The following is a 14,199-nucleotide window of genomic DNA, read 5'->3' on the forward strand; positions in this document are numbered from 1 at the left end:
ATTTTTCGTTTGGAATATTCCCAAATATATGAAATTCTAACCTATACCTAGTTTTAATAACTAATATATCTGAAACTGGTAAATGTTAACGTCAAATCCTCGAAGCATTATTTTATGTCATGTCGGGAAAACAGCCACTTCAATTTTTCAAAATTTTCTTGCTTCGGACCAGGCCATCTTCAGTGACATGAATCGATGCGTTATTCAGTTGGAATAGGCATCGTTCACCACCATTGTTATCTAAAAATGGAATTCAATGCCTTTCCAAGGACGTCGAGGACATGGATACGTTAATATCAAGATTTCAGGTGTTGGAAAGTTTTCTATTGGATTCAATCTGAAAGTGATTTTTTAGATAATTCGAAAGAAGTTTAGTTTGGTAATTATTCATTATGAAGAATCCTTTTCGTTTCGAGAATTGTTTGTTAATGTCAGGCGATCAAATAGACAATTCATCGATGAATATTTCTATAAATTAAGTAGAGATGAACCTATCCTTTCGGTTCCTCTACTCGTATTATCAAGTCCCTTATCCCACAGGTAGCACTTTGTTGATCCCGTATCCAACTCAGACATAGTAAAATTGAGAATATTTGTTATTGATTTGTAACAGAAGACAGTTCCTCGAAGGTAGGAAATACTGCTTGCAGGTTATAGACTGAATTATTTCTTTATATTCTCCTGTAATTTTTTCACAGCTGTCACAAAGTCTACTCAGACACAACTGAAAATTTAACTGCTTTGTTGTACACAATATTAATTTCATGTGAAGAATTTTGAAATAAAAAAGTCATAACTCTAATGGAAACACTATTTCACTTGAAGATATTATGAAATTCACGAAAAGTTATACACAAAAACTGTCACAATACTAAATATGACTCTTTTCACGCGAGAGCTTAAACAACTGTCACTTGTTTACTGATATAAAGCTCAAATGTTACACTGTTGTTGAACGAACTTCTGCAATATTTCGTTCAAGTTGACCGAGACTTATTATTTATTTCAAACAGTAGATAGATATTTTGCTATATAAAAATATAATTCAGAGTTTGACTGAATCGGTATTGTGCAGATCACAAACAATGGGCTAATGGCATTTGAATTATAGCAAAATGAAACGATTTTCAGGTCCAAAAGATCACATTAACATATATAAATGTAAATTCATGGAAAAAATACAAAATTGGTGGAAAACATTATGTTTAATGAACGCATTTTTAAACAGTTATTTACTAAAACTTAATATTAATATATTATTTCAATATAAAAGTTATTGAACGAATTATGCGAAATAATTTTATTAAGATACGAAACTGCGTTCTTGAGAGTTAGATAAACCTTTATATTTATTTTCTAACAAGGAAGTGCCCTAAAAAAAATTGATAAAATTGATAAAATATATAACATTGGTTGAATAGATATAAGTAAATGTTATCGTTAAATTAAGCAAACATGTTTGTATATATGTTCTGTATGTTGATAAATATGGATTTTATATAATAGTTTCTAGTTTAATAGTTGCTCGTTTGCAAAAAAATACTCAAAAACTTAAATTTATTACAAATCAAACACATAACATTCGTAGAATGGGAAACTTCAACTAATTATTGAAAAAAGTTGTCAGCTAGTAGTCTCGAAATGTACTCTTTATTCTTTATAATTTTTTTATAAAATAAAATATTAAGTTATATTATAATTCACAATAAAGTTATAATTTAAATTTTTATATTGGAATTTCATATAGGTTATTGAAGCGTTTCAAAAATGATAGCAAATTAAAGAAAAGCATTTTATCCACACAACTTGCCCTGTTGATAAACAAATGGAGCGATTCAGAGTTTTGAATTAATATTTTATTTGACGCAATACATTCAATAAAGCAAGTAAATATTATCCTCCATTGTTTTAAATCCACGCGTTCAATAAATATTATAAATTACACATTATTACTTTCACCACCTATATAAGGCGTTTTATGGTAGAATATTGAATTGAATTTAATTGTTCAAAACGTTTAATAATACCATTTTCTTATTGATCTTCATGTTCTCGTTTTAGGCACTTGAAGCGCTTCTATTCGATACTTTTTTTCTAATCCTCAAGGATCCACTACTGCTGCACTTGCAACGAATCACCATATCTGATTGGATATTTATCTAGAAACCACTCAGATAATTCAAAAATATAGTCTAAACAGCGTACGATGTGGTGTTACATACGCGTATGAGTTTTTTTCTGGATCTTATTTTTCTGTTCACTATGTTATTTTAATAAAAATTAAGACAAAGAACTTGAATTAAGAAATTTCTATTTATTATGTCAGTTTTTTAGATCCGTGTACGTTGAGGTTATGGAATGAAAAAAGCACGTGTGATTTCTGACCGAAATGGTGAGAGTTATCCAAAAAATAAAGTAAATGATACTTTGAAAAAATCAAAACAACGCCTTGAGGTGATATACTCGTAAGCTTCAAAATCATATAACATATTGTAACGCTTTTTGCTCTCACATTGCAACAATATGTTATGATAGGTAATCAGCCTTTTTATACTTGTTTACAATAGTACTAATTAAATGATTATTATAAGAGATTATCTACCTGCCTCACCACTATAGTTAGCCATTAAATGTCAACTGAGAACACATCTTCGTTAACAACACATAGGAGTTCTATCTGAGAATGGACACAAGTAATATAGATGCTTAAACGGTCACACTATTTAGACAAGGCCAGAGTCAGTATGCTGTTTCCATAGTTTACCGTCCTTACCAAGAGACTGAGAGATTTCGGAACAGACTTAACTAACTAACTAACCTAACTACTAACTAACCTTGAGCTAAAAAGGCCAGCTATTGGCCCCAATTTAACTACAGGCCAACGAGCAGCCAGCAGAGAATACGTTATTTCGACGAAAAATGGGGAAAGCAGAGTGTGCCTAAATGTAAGCGATAGAAGAGGACTAGTCTGCAGAATACCTGGAGAAAGATTCGCGCAAAGTTTGGGCGGGTATTTCAATAGAAGCAGAATCCGGATTAGTTTTTATTGCACCTATACATAGAACATATGTGTAGCCCGAATGTGAATCCAATCGAGCATTCATTGAATGAACTTAGAGGAAAGTTCGGATTAAAAATCCTGCACCAGCCACGAAATCGGATCTCAAAACGGCGCTTACTGAAGAATGGGACAGCATCGAATGAGATCGAGTGGAGACATAATAAAAATATAGACCACTTATTGTAAAACTAAGACTAATGGCTATTTGATGTTAAAAAGGATGGGAGCTACAGATTTTTAGCTAAAGACTTTTGACAGCGAATGTAGGACTTAAATAGATTTTTTTGCTTAGGGGTATATAAATGCGGATAGGATAGCTTAAATGGTAAAGCTTCTAGTGCTTAACTAATAAATCTGTGTTTGATTCCAATTCCGAGTTGTCTTAATTTTCAATTACCGAAAATCACTCACTAAGTGGGTTTTATTTTTCCTTTAATTTCTATCTTTCCATTTACCCAACTCGCTCAAATTGATGACTCGATTTAGGACTCGACGCCTCCTGTTATAATTCTCATTAGTTTCATTTCGAAATCTCAAAATTAGTTTCAAAATTCCATAGAAAATGCACTACGCCTTTATACTACTGACATTAATTTTCTCATGAGTAATTTTATTCTGGTGCCAAGAATTTTTTTTTTACTTTTTAGATTGATTATTGTTAAAAGTCTGTTTCTTACTTTTTTTAAACTATAATTTATTTTTTGCTTTTTCGTTCAACTTGCTATTTTAATATGAGTTGATGGTTGCATCTCCATTTGGTCTGGAACGTAATTCGTCCACTAGCTTTATCTGTGTTATTCTCATGCAAAACATTCAAAAAGAAATTTATGAATGCGAATCAAATCTAATCTAACTAATTATCATCAGTCTTTGACAACTCTGCAAATTTTACATTGAATCTGATCGCTTGAAGTAGGACAAAAAGTCAGTTACAAACAAACAGTACAGAGAAAAGTTGCACGTTTCATTAGGAAAAATAGCCATAAACAAAGTTTCAGATTCGTTTAAGAAACTTTAGTCAATAGCAAAGTTTCAGCCAGTCTTCACTTTCCTCACATACGATATATAGTTTTCTAATTCTGTAATCTGCGACCTTTTATCTCATTATCCCCCGTATTTAGTTAATTTTTTGTAATAACTGACCCTGTTTTAGTTAGTCTCCTCAACGAGTGTTTATTAACAATACTGGTTTCATTTCAATTCGAAAATTACATTTAACGAGTCTTGATTAAGCTGTCTAAATACGGCATGCACAACAATTTAATTCAGACATAAACTGTAAGTTTGGCCTTGTCTTTTATCACCAGTGCTCGATGTCATTATTATGTAATCATGCATGAGTTAAATATATTATAGAGTGTTGACAATAATATAAACAGAACGTATACGAACTTGAAAAATATTGTTAATTGGTAAGTAATTACAAGAATCTTAATTGTTTATATATTTAAGGGATAATTAGGAATATCATAATGTGATAAATACCGATGTTTATTACAGACTTATCAATTTTGTCTCACTGACATTTAGCCCAAGATGATTATGCCAATGATATCGTGTAGAAAAGTCGAGTTATAACCAGACATGGAAGTATTAAAATATATACAGGATTATGTTACACACGTATTTTCGCTTTTATTGAATAAGAGTTGTTGGTACATAAACACCTTCCTTAACATAACACTTCCTACCCTGATCATTGTTTACGCCGAACGTCGGCAACCCTTTTAGCTGAAGCTGGAACGAGAATGACTACTCTGAAGCACTATGATATCAATAATATCCGAAAGTTCTGTCAAATCTCATTTTGAAGCCTAAACTTTAACGTTTAAAATGAGCTGCTTTAAATCTTTCTACGTCATGTAGGAAACAAGTAATGAACGATAAAGTGAGTCGATTTTGCAATAATTTCGTATTATATTGACGATGACTTTTTAAATATTTATTTTTTGCAAAAAATTGCAGTGACCTTTTTCGTAGATCTTCTTTGTTTGTAAATTTTTTTCAAATCTCTCTTTGTTCAAGAGTTATAGCTTTATAAACAATTAAATTGTTAATAACAAATTTCTGGACCAGATTTGTGTTCGGCACCCCCGAAAAATCGATTCTACGCATAAAAAATCATAGGAAAACGTTCTAAAACTGGGGAACGCCTTAGTTGTCATACTATATGAGATATATTTGTTTTTTGTTCTCAATTATCAACTTTTAGGTATTTGCATAAATTTACTGCAATCCATTGCATTGCATCAGTCCTCAAAAAACAAGTTTCTAAATATTTTTTTCCCGTCAATTCTGGTGTAACAGTAATTTTTTGCTTTTTAATGTCTGTTTCACGAAAAATCAATAGCTGAAATAGATAAGTTTGTAAACTCATTGGATTATAATTAAAAATTACTTTTTGCTTATTTGTTAACTATTGAATTTCAAATTGTGATAAGACTTAGTCTATTTGCTAAATCTATTTTCAAATTGGAAACTTTGGAAACATTTTTCAAATTTATCATCCTTCCAACCCTCTTCATAAAGTTTTATTTATAATGTGTTGTTGATATGCACCAATAAAAAGGCTAATATATATTAATCAAAGTACTGACCACTTTTCTTATCTTGTTTTAAGTTCAATATTTTCTTTCTGCGAATCAGTAAGATCTATTGCTTCATTATTACTATTAAGCTCGTCAAATATTTCTACCTAAAATTCTCTATTACCAGAGAAGCCGGTAGAAAATAATTGGTAACAAGAAAATAGGTCACAAATTCAAAAAGTTCTTTTTTAAAAAAAGATTTTCGGTGTTCAAATATAAGGTTTCAAGAATGTAGGCAAGAGTGTCATCTGGATTTCTTTCTTTCTTACAGAAACTATCTATACAATGAATCATGAGTCAACCTTAGCTGTAGGTGATTCAGCTATCAGCGGAAACTTCCAGAATTGCCAATTCTACAAATAAATATGTATAAATATTTTATTAATAGAGTATTAGTGAAAAAATGTTTTTGCCTTTATACCAATATTACAAAAAAATCTCTTTTTATGGTTTTGAAGATTGTTAATTTTAAAATTATGAATTTCCAAAATTGGGTCTTCATTTATAATTGCCCTGTATTAAATGCAATGTATGATCATCGATCTGAGATTTGTAAGACGCCATTTAGTCTCACAAATAACTTGTCTATTTTCCGGTACGTGGCAATTGGAGTAGAAAGATGTTATGGGTACAGTTCCCAAACAAACATGTAAATACGATATTTAAATGCCACAAATGGCAAATTTCCACAGGTTCTGAGAGCGGAAAGAATCATTCCAATTTATAAAAGGCTGCGTTAACGTAATATATAGTTATAAACGTCAAGTTTTTCGAAAGTAAATATTGTTTTCTGGATCAGTTGTCGATACTTTCCGATAGATTGGGTATAATTAATAAGAATCATAATCGATATGCAATAAATTATTCAATACGTTTAACTATAATTTAATTTTTTGAGAAAATTATGTAGTACACGAAAGCGGGATTTTTTTGTTAAAATAATAGACACGAAAATCTTGTTTTTCTATTGTTCATCTTAGAAAAGGTTCATTTGAATAGATTCTAGGAAAGAAATTAATGAAGGAAGAGAGCTAAAATTTGACAGCTATTTGAAAGTGAACTATATGTTTTAACAGTATCTTCAATTTCGTTCAAATAGAGTACTTTTTTCTTCTGCTTCTGTTCAAGATTTTATTGCTAGAATCGGCTTTCATTGTTATTACTATAGTTATTGTAGGAATTTATTTTTTCGAATAAACAGTTAATTTAATAAAATCTAGAATTCACGAGCATTTTAGAGAGATCTATAAACTCTCCAATAATTTATAACTGCATTTAAAAAACTTATTAATTATATCAATCGCAATTAAAAGTTAATTATTCAAATTATTCATCTTTGTATATTATGAAAGCATAAACAAAACACTAAATCACTCGTTCTTAAATTAAAATACTTTGGAGGCCAACATTGAACAATGCATATTAACAGCGAAATGGCGATCGTTTGAACTATGCAATGGTGTAGATACAATATTTTCATAAAGACACAGAATAATTTTTTCTGTGAATGATATTAATTTATACAAGTTGAATTCAAACGAGAGTTCGAATGACGACGAGCGTTCTGGACGCCCCTTGATTTGAGCCAAAGAAGATTAGAGTTACAGTGCTGTTACGTTCTAATCTATTCTGGAGTTATACTTGAAAAAATCAAAACAAGAACCTGCCAGAGTTTTGAAGTGGTAATAAGAAAGCGTGGGTTTCAAGCTATATTTTTATGACTTGTTCCGAAATTTTTTGTTTCTGAACATGCAACTTAATTAAAAACAATTTAGACTCTTAAGTAGTTTTAGTTTTGGTCAAGGCACCAGAACATCATCGCTAACTTATAATTATTATGCATCCAAATATAATACTAGCATTTTTACCAACACTATCTTCAAGCTCTATCACATTAGAAGAACCTTCAAACTCATCCAGGATAATATGTAATATGATCGTGAAATGAATGTTATGCAATGCTGTGAGAAATTTGACATAGCATAGTCTAGTAAAAATTGAAAATCAAATTCCAGTCCTTCTCCCAGTTTTCTTAGATTTATTTCCACATTTTCCCGATTGATATTTCGTGATTTACTACACTTTTATGATGATGAATTTTTATTTTAGAAAATAAAAAAAAGTATAATAAAACAACAAAAATTTTTTTTAATTTCCAGTTTTTCTAGTTTCCATCAAAACTTGTGACTTTTTGTACTGCACATATCTTGAGTATGCATTCCTCATAGAGAGTATCATAGATTTGTAAATATCTACTCCACTAATTTTTTGTAGAGCATATCACATTAATCTTTGGCCTATAAGTAATTAATTTTCAACCAAAATGCTTTCGCATTGCCGTGAGGAATTATTAGAAGAAGTTGCACCACGTTTTTTAACTACTTGCACTTTTTTGAGGTTGTCTATTTTAAAATAGGAGTGCTTTAAAGAATTTCGCCTGCAATGAACCGTCTCATTTAGTTATTCAGAACCGAAATCAGGTCTCCATAAAGAAATGGAGGGGCCAATCAATTTTTAAGGAATGGTTTTTCGGATAAGTTGGGCAACCATAGATACGTGAACCCGTAAGAGTGCAGCCACGAGGAAGTTTTAACATATTGTTTCGATTGGATGATGCGATATTCGAAGTCAGTCGGAAGGTTCCATAGCAACACCAACTTGCTATGCCTGGTTGGCTGATTCAAAATTCAGGTTTATTAGAAAACCGTACGTTCAATTTCCAAAATCTTAGTGAGGGTTTAAGAATGGTTATGAGCTTGGTGATTTCTTCATGTGAATTGATCCTTCTATGGAACGAAGTTTTATTTTTTTGAGTCAAATTAATTACTAATGACATTACTGAGTATCAGTTAGAATTGAATGAACTAACCAAAATTGATAAGGAACAGAAAACTGAAAAGTTTTTCAAACTTGCCTAAGCTTAAGCTAAGAATTAATATGGTGAAAAACTTTTTTTTTATATTTTGCACCTATAATTCCATATTCAGGGTTTTTGTATTCGCAGCATATTTACGAAATGTAATATACCATAAATTTGTATTGTTATACTTGCGCGGCTCACCAGACAAGAAATGTCGCTGTTCTATAAACGTGGGTCGCTTTATATGACACTTTTTTCAACCAACTCTGCACTTCGAAATAAAACTAATGAGAAATTATAACGATTAATATTGAGGATTATAATTTACTTTTTTAACACTATTTCCTAGGATATTCTTATTTCATGTGTTTCCTACTGTAGTTTTCCATTTTCGTATAAAACTGAACCCAAAAATCCGAACTTCTGGACTTTACAGTTTATTTTGGTTTATTGATTTCCATAGTCTTTGTAGCGACTTCTCGAATAAATATCTTAATTTTTTTTAAAAAATTCTGTTTTGTTTTCCTATAATCCAAATTCCATCTGCATACTTGAATTCCTTTTTAGATTTTTCTCGATCGGGTTTAGCACTGTTTAAATAATACACTATTACACAAATATGTATTTTTTATTCTAGTTAAAAAAAGCTGTCATTACATTTTCTGTTTTTTTTTTCATAATTACTAATATCAATTTCTCCGATTTGCGGTTGGTCTTTGATCTCATAAAAGTGAGAAGTATGATTTTAATGTATTTGTGGAAAACAGTTCTTTTATGGTTCCAATAAATTATGTCGATAAAATCTCTATGAAAAGAACGACTTTATACTTACTGATTTCTAGGTTATGTATTACTTGAATAAGTTGGTAGAAAACTCACCTGTAACAAATAAAAGCAAATAAATATGAGAAATATACAGAGAAAGTTACTTTGCTAAATATATTCTGCTTATAATTATAAAAAGTTTCTGTTAATGACAAAAAATTTTAAGTAAATCACAAGTGGAATCTTACTCGTTCATATTTAAAATCAATCACTTATTTTGGGAAATTTTTCATCCAACGGTTCTAATAAACTTTGATTTTATTTTAATGCTTTCAACATTAGCTTCTAAGTTGTGCTTTAATATTTCTTACTGAGTATTAGAAACAAATGTCTTATTACGATACACATACACCGGTACTAAATTGTCGGCTCAAATTTGACACGCCTCGCGCATCACGTCACACTGGAATCATAATGTTTTCTTGGCCATTAAGATTAGGTTGGAGTTGCACGTATTTACTGGGTTTTTGTGTGTTTCTGATATTTTTTTTGTGTTTAGCGTTTATTATAGAGTTTTTCTAACTGTTATTTTCTTTTAAAAAAAACACTAATAGAAATACCAAAGAAACAGGTATTGAATACTTTGGTTTCCAAAAAAAAAGACTTGGCGAAGCAGTGGATAGGATCCTGTGGTTGAGTGGATAAAATTATTTATACTACGGTAAATGAATGTCATAAATCCCAAAATAACATACAATTCCAGTTTTTCCAATAATTATATTTTAAATTGTTGTCGATTTATTTGGAGGATAAACAAAAACGGTTTCAGTGTGGTTGGAAATATTTAGATACTATACCTCTTATTTATGTGTTTGTTTCAGTTATTTCGAAGAGGGTAGTTCCATATAATACCAAGATTTAAAACATTATTTATTTACCTATATATAAGTCGCCCAAAGAAATAAAATATACCCATAATATACCAGAAACAATATTATTAAATTAAATATGTTCATAATTTTGCTAATCATATTTTGAACAGTCTCTTATTTCACGGAATAGGCAGGAAATTATATTCCTTGAAAACATCACGCGGCCTAAAGAACGTTAAATTTAACTGTTAAATTCAAAAACTATATAAATAATACATATATAGACATGTCTTTGCATCAAATATTACTTTGGGAATTAAAATAAAACAGGTATACAGCATAAATTATACTTCACATAGGCATACCGGTGTATATGTATCGTGTGGGCTATTGAATAATGTACTCTGGATTTAGCATCTTCATAATTTGATTTTGACTGTCTAATACTATCATAAAGAAATAGGAAAATTGTGAACAGTTTTTATTTTTGTATTTCTACAATTTTCTTAAAAACTCCACTAAATTATTTACTGAAATATTAATCCATGTTTATGTAGTGGAAGTGTAGAAATGTAGTTTTTGTTTCAAAGCACAATGTGTACGGGCTGCAAAAACTAAGGACCACTAAAGAATGAACTAGCTCACAAACTGTCATATCCAGGAAGGGCCTCGCTATTTAATTGTTTTAGTTAACTGACCGAGTTACATAAAATGTTTTAGTACGTCGTAAACAAGATAAGAAGGCAGAAACATTTAAGAACTTGATGCGAGATCTGGTTGGCATGGGGTATGGTATTTATCAGCACTACAAAAAAAGTTAGAAAAAATGTAGGTTTAACTGGAATGGAGAGGTTTATTTCTCGCAATAACGGAAGCGTAAATTACTAGGACGTCATGTGATATCACGATTAAAGGAAAAGCAGGCAATGAATCACGTGATTAAAATAAAAAAGTGAGGAGAAAATGGAACGAATTTCTTTTAAAACACTCGATGGCGTACTAACATGTGATAGTGGGGTTGTAATTTTTGAAATAAATAAACATGAGATAATATTGTATGTAAGGCATTTTTATCATTCAACTTTAAAAAGGTATAGACCAATTTTTTAATACAATTAAAAAACTCTAGAGAATATTGCATAATAAGAGGAAAAAAACTAATTAAGTTAATTATAATTGACTCGAAAATTAAAGCAACATGGCCGTCGTTTCTTATCACTGCATTGCTTAATTTGCTTTGTTGACTCTAATGCGATGAAGCGTTCGAACCAAAAGTATCCACCTGTATAATTTTCAGTAGCGCATAACTATACAGAGTGGTCAGGAACTTGGTGCAAGCGTGTAAAAGAGGAAAAAAAGTATTACGAGCAGGCCATCAAAGTCCATAACTTCTTTTACTCTTAATTTTTGTTTAACGCTTTGACGCGGAGAGCCATATTATTACGCTTGTATATATGTATATAAAAAAATAAAATAAAAATCAAACAAAATAAAAAGATAACACTACTTATTATAGAAAAAATCGTTTTTTTGAAAAAGTAATATAACTACGTGATCCAACGTTGAAAAGTACATAAATATCCTGAGTCGCACGTTGTAAGTAAAAAAAATGCCCAGTAATAAATTTTTGGGGCTTGAAAATTGTAGAGTATTTTTGGCACGTGCTTGACATCACGCATTTTCTTGAAATTTGTACTTTGTGAGAAATTAATTAGTGTGAGCTTACAAGTGAAAATTTAATTTCCTCTCTCGCTCTATATATATATATATATATATATATATATATATATATATATTGGTGAAAAAAAACATCTGATATTAACCCTGTGATAGAATGAAGTCATGAAATTTATGATTTTTCAAAAAAAAAGTATCTAGGTCCTGGAGACTTATTTTGGTTTCTAGTATCCAGGGCTGAAAGGATTAAAAGCCCAGAATTCTTACCTTCTTTGGACTGTATACATTTTCTTTAGTGTATGCCTTTTCTTTGTTCCGTATCGTTCGATGTTTATCTTTTTGTTGCGAAATCCCTTTTAGTTGGTAATAAAAACAAAGTTGTAGAATTGTTTTGAATGGTTTTTAACAAAGTAAAGTTTTACAGATTCACTTTGAACCATTTTTCTCAACAGATTTTTATAGTGTATTTCCAGAAAACAGTACAAACAAATTTTGTAATAAGCAAAGTGAAAACAGAATTTATTTTATTTGAAAGAATCATAATTTGAAATTTAAAGCTATAGTTATCGTCCTTTCAACTCTAGCTACCCCAAATTTAAAATTAGAAGATCTGAGAAGTTTTTTTCTAAATTTTACCTCTCAAAATTCATTCATTCAATTTTGTCACACCCACTCAGAGAATGATTCCAATAAATTCTTGACAGATCTATTTTGGCCACTTCAAAATAACCAATATTGAAAATTCAGAATCATAAATCGCATTTGAGGACCTACCATAAGTTTTATAATGTTGCTCATTCATGCTTCTCAAAATAAATTCCGTAGTGCGTTATTCCTAATCTCTATGATTCTATATCTTGTTCATTCAATTACTCTTCCACTACTTCCTTCCACGTTTCTGTTGGTTTTTATTATTGTTTTGTATATTCCTTCTTTTGGAATATGCTTCTAACTTCTCTCTATCTGGTCGCCGTCGTCATGGTAAACGCACCAAGATATACATAGATTTAACTTGTTCTACTCGTTTATTTATCACTTTTTGTCCTTTTAGTTCTATCTGGATTCTTTTCATTGTTTACTTTATTCGTTTTATTTTCGTATTTTACCTACGATTTATTTGTAGATTCACTATTTCTGCCGTGATATTATAGATCCTTTTTGACTTTTTCAGCTGTAATACACCATCCACGAAATTGTGTTGCCCTTGTTTTTTATATCCCTATTTATACTAATTATGCGTACAATATAAAGTGGTGGATAACATCTTGTTATCATCTCTGGTTATTAGAATTTCAAATAGATTTTGTTGGTGACAAGCAGATTGTTCATGATTGTTTTCTGCAGAACTTATGTTTTTAGGAAGAGACAATCTAAAAATTTAAATTTCTTCCAAACTGTTTCTTCAACAACAGTAGTTTTTTTATTAGTAAATTGATTATAAAATGTATTTTTTGACTTTTCTTGAAAGTGTGAAGTAATTGAGATATTAAAGACATGTTATTAGATATATTAAAATTATTCTCATTATATTTTCCAGTTTGGTTACTTGCGCATTGTAACTGACGCGTTGAAAGGATCGCGTAACCAAATGTATACTTCGCCATCCATCTCATTCTCGTCAAGAATTGCTTCTTTTGGTCATGCGATCCTGACAACGCGAGTCTTGGAATAATATTTGATCAACTATTGGATCGCATCGATGGTAAAGAATAGCTACATTAGGGCATGCGATTTTGACAACGCGATGAAAATATTTTTTTGTTACTAAAATTTGATTATTTTCACCCCGTCCATCGCCGTCGCCTTCTGTCGTTTAAAAAATTTCTTGACATTTATTATTAATGGAATTATGCAACCACGTTTTCTTATTATAATTAATACACACAATCGATTTAATAGAAAAATTGTGGGTGCAGCATCGGTGCCAAAGTAGAAATTGAAATTCGAAGGTTTTCAAGTATTTTATTTTTGAAAAAAATAATAAATAATATTATTTCATTTGTTAATACAATTATAATACTTTATAGCCTTTGTCTGTGACCTTCTAGTCCATATAAAGAAGCGAGAGGCGACAAAGAATAAAAGTCATTTATAATAAGTTTTAAATGAAGAAATTTCTAATTACGAAATGTGTTCTTAGTTATTAGTAACTGAAACAGATATTTTAAGATGAACAAATTCCGTTTTTTGTAAATGTAAAAAATAACAGGAAAAGCGACAGAAAAAATATCATAATAGTTGACAGACAAAAAATAGTTTGCGAATAGACTGTCTAAGAATTATAAAAATGTCACATGTGTCCTAATCTACAAGAAGTGAGAGACGAGAGGAATAAAATATTATAGAAGCACAGTTTGTAAACTGTATACAAGCTTA

The 14,199-nt window shown here is 30.2% G+C and overlaps 1 protein-coding gene across 3 annotated transcripts in view; it reads right to left on the minus strand.

Moving 5' to 3' along the window:
* Nucleotides 1–14,199, minus strand: part of LOC130443263 (sestrin homolog) — a 147,353-nt gene that overhangs the window by 71,369 nt on the left and 61,785 nt on the right. Inside the window, exon 2 of one of the 3 annotated variants that reach the window (XM_056777807.1) lies at nt 9,342–9,388. The exons of the other annotated variants lie outside the window; for them this stretch is intronic. The gene's annotated coding sequence lies outside the window, so the exon portion shown is untranslated. The remainder of the gene's footprint in view (nt 1–9,341; nt 9,389–14,199) is intronic. 3 annotated transcript variants of the gene reach the window in all.

Source organism: Diorhabda sublineata, chromosome 4, assembly GCF_026230105.1.
Source record: "Diorhabda sublineata isolate icDioSubl1.1 chromosome 4, icDioSubl1.1, whole genome shotgun sequence".
Taxonomy (NCBI): Eukaryota; Metazoa; Arthropoda; class Insecta; order Coleoptera; family Chrysomelidae; genus Diorhabda; species Diorhabda sublineata.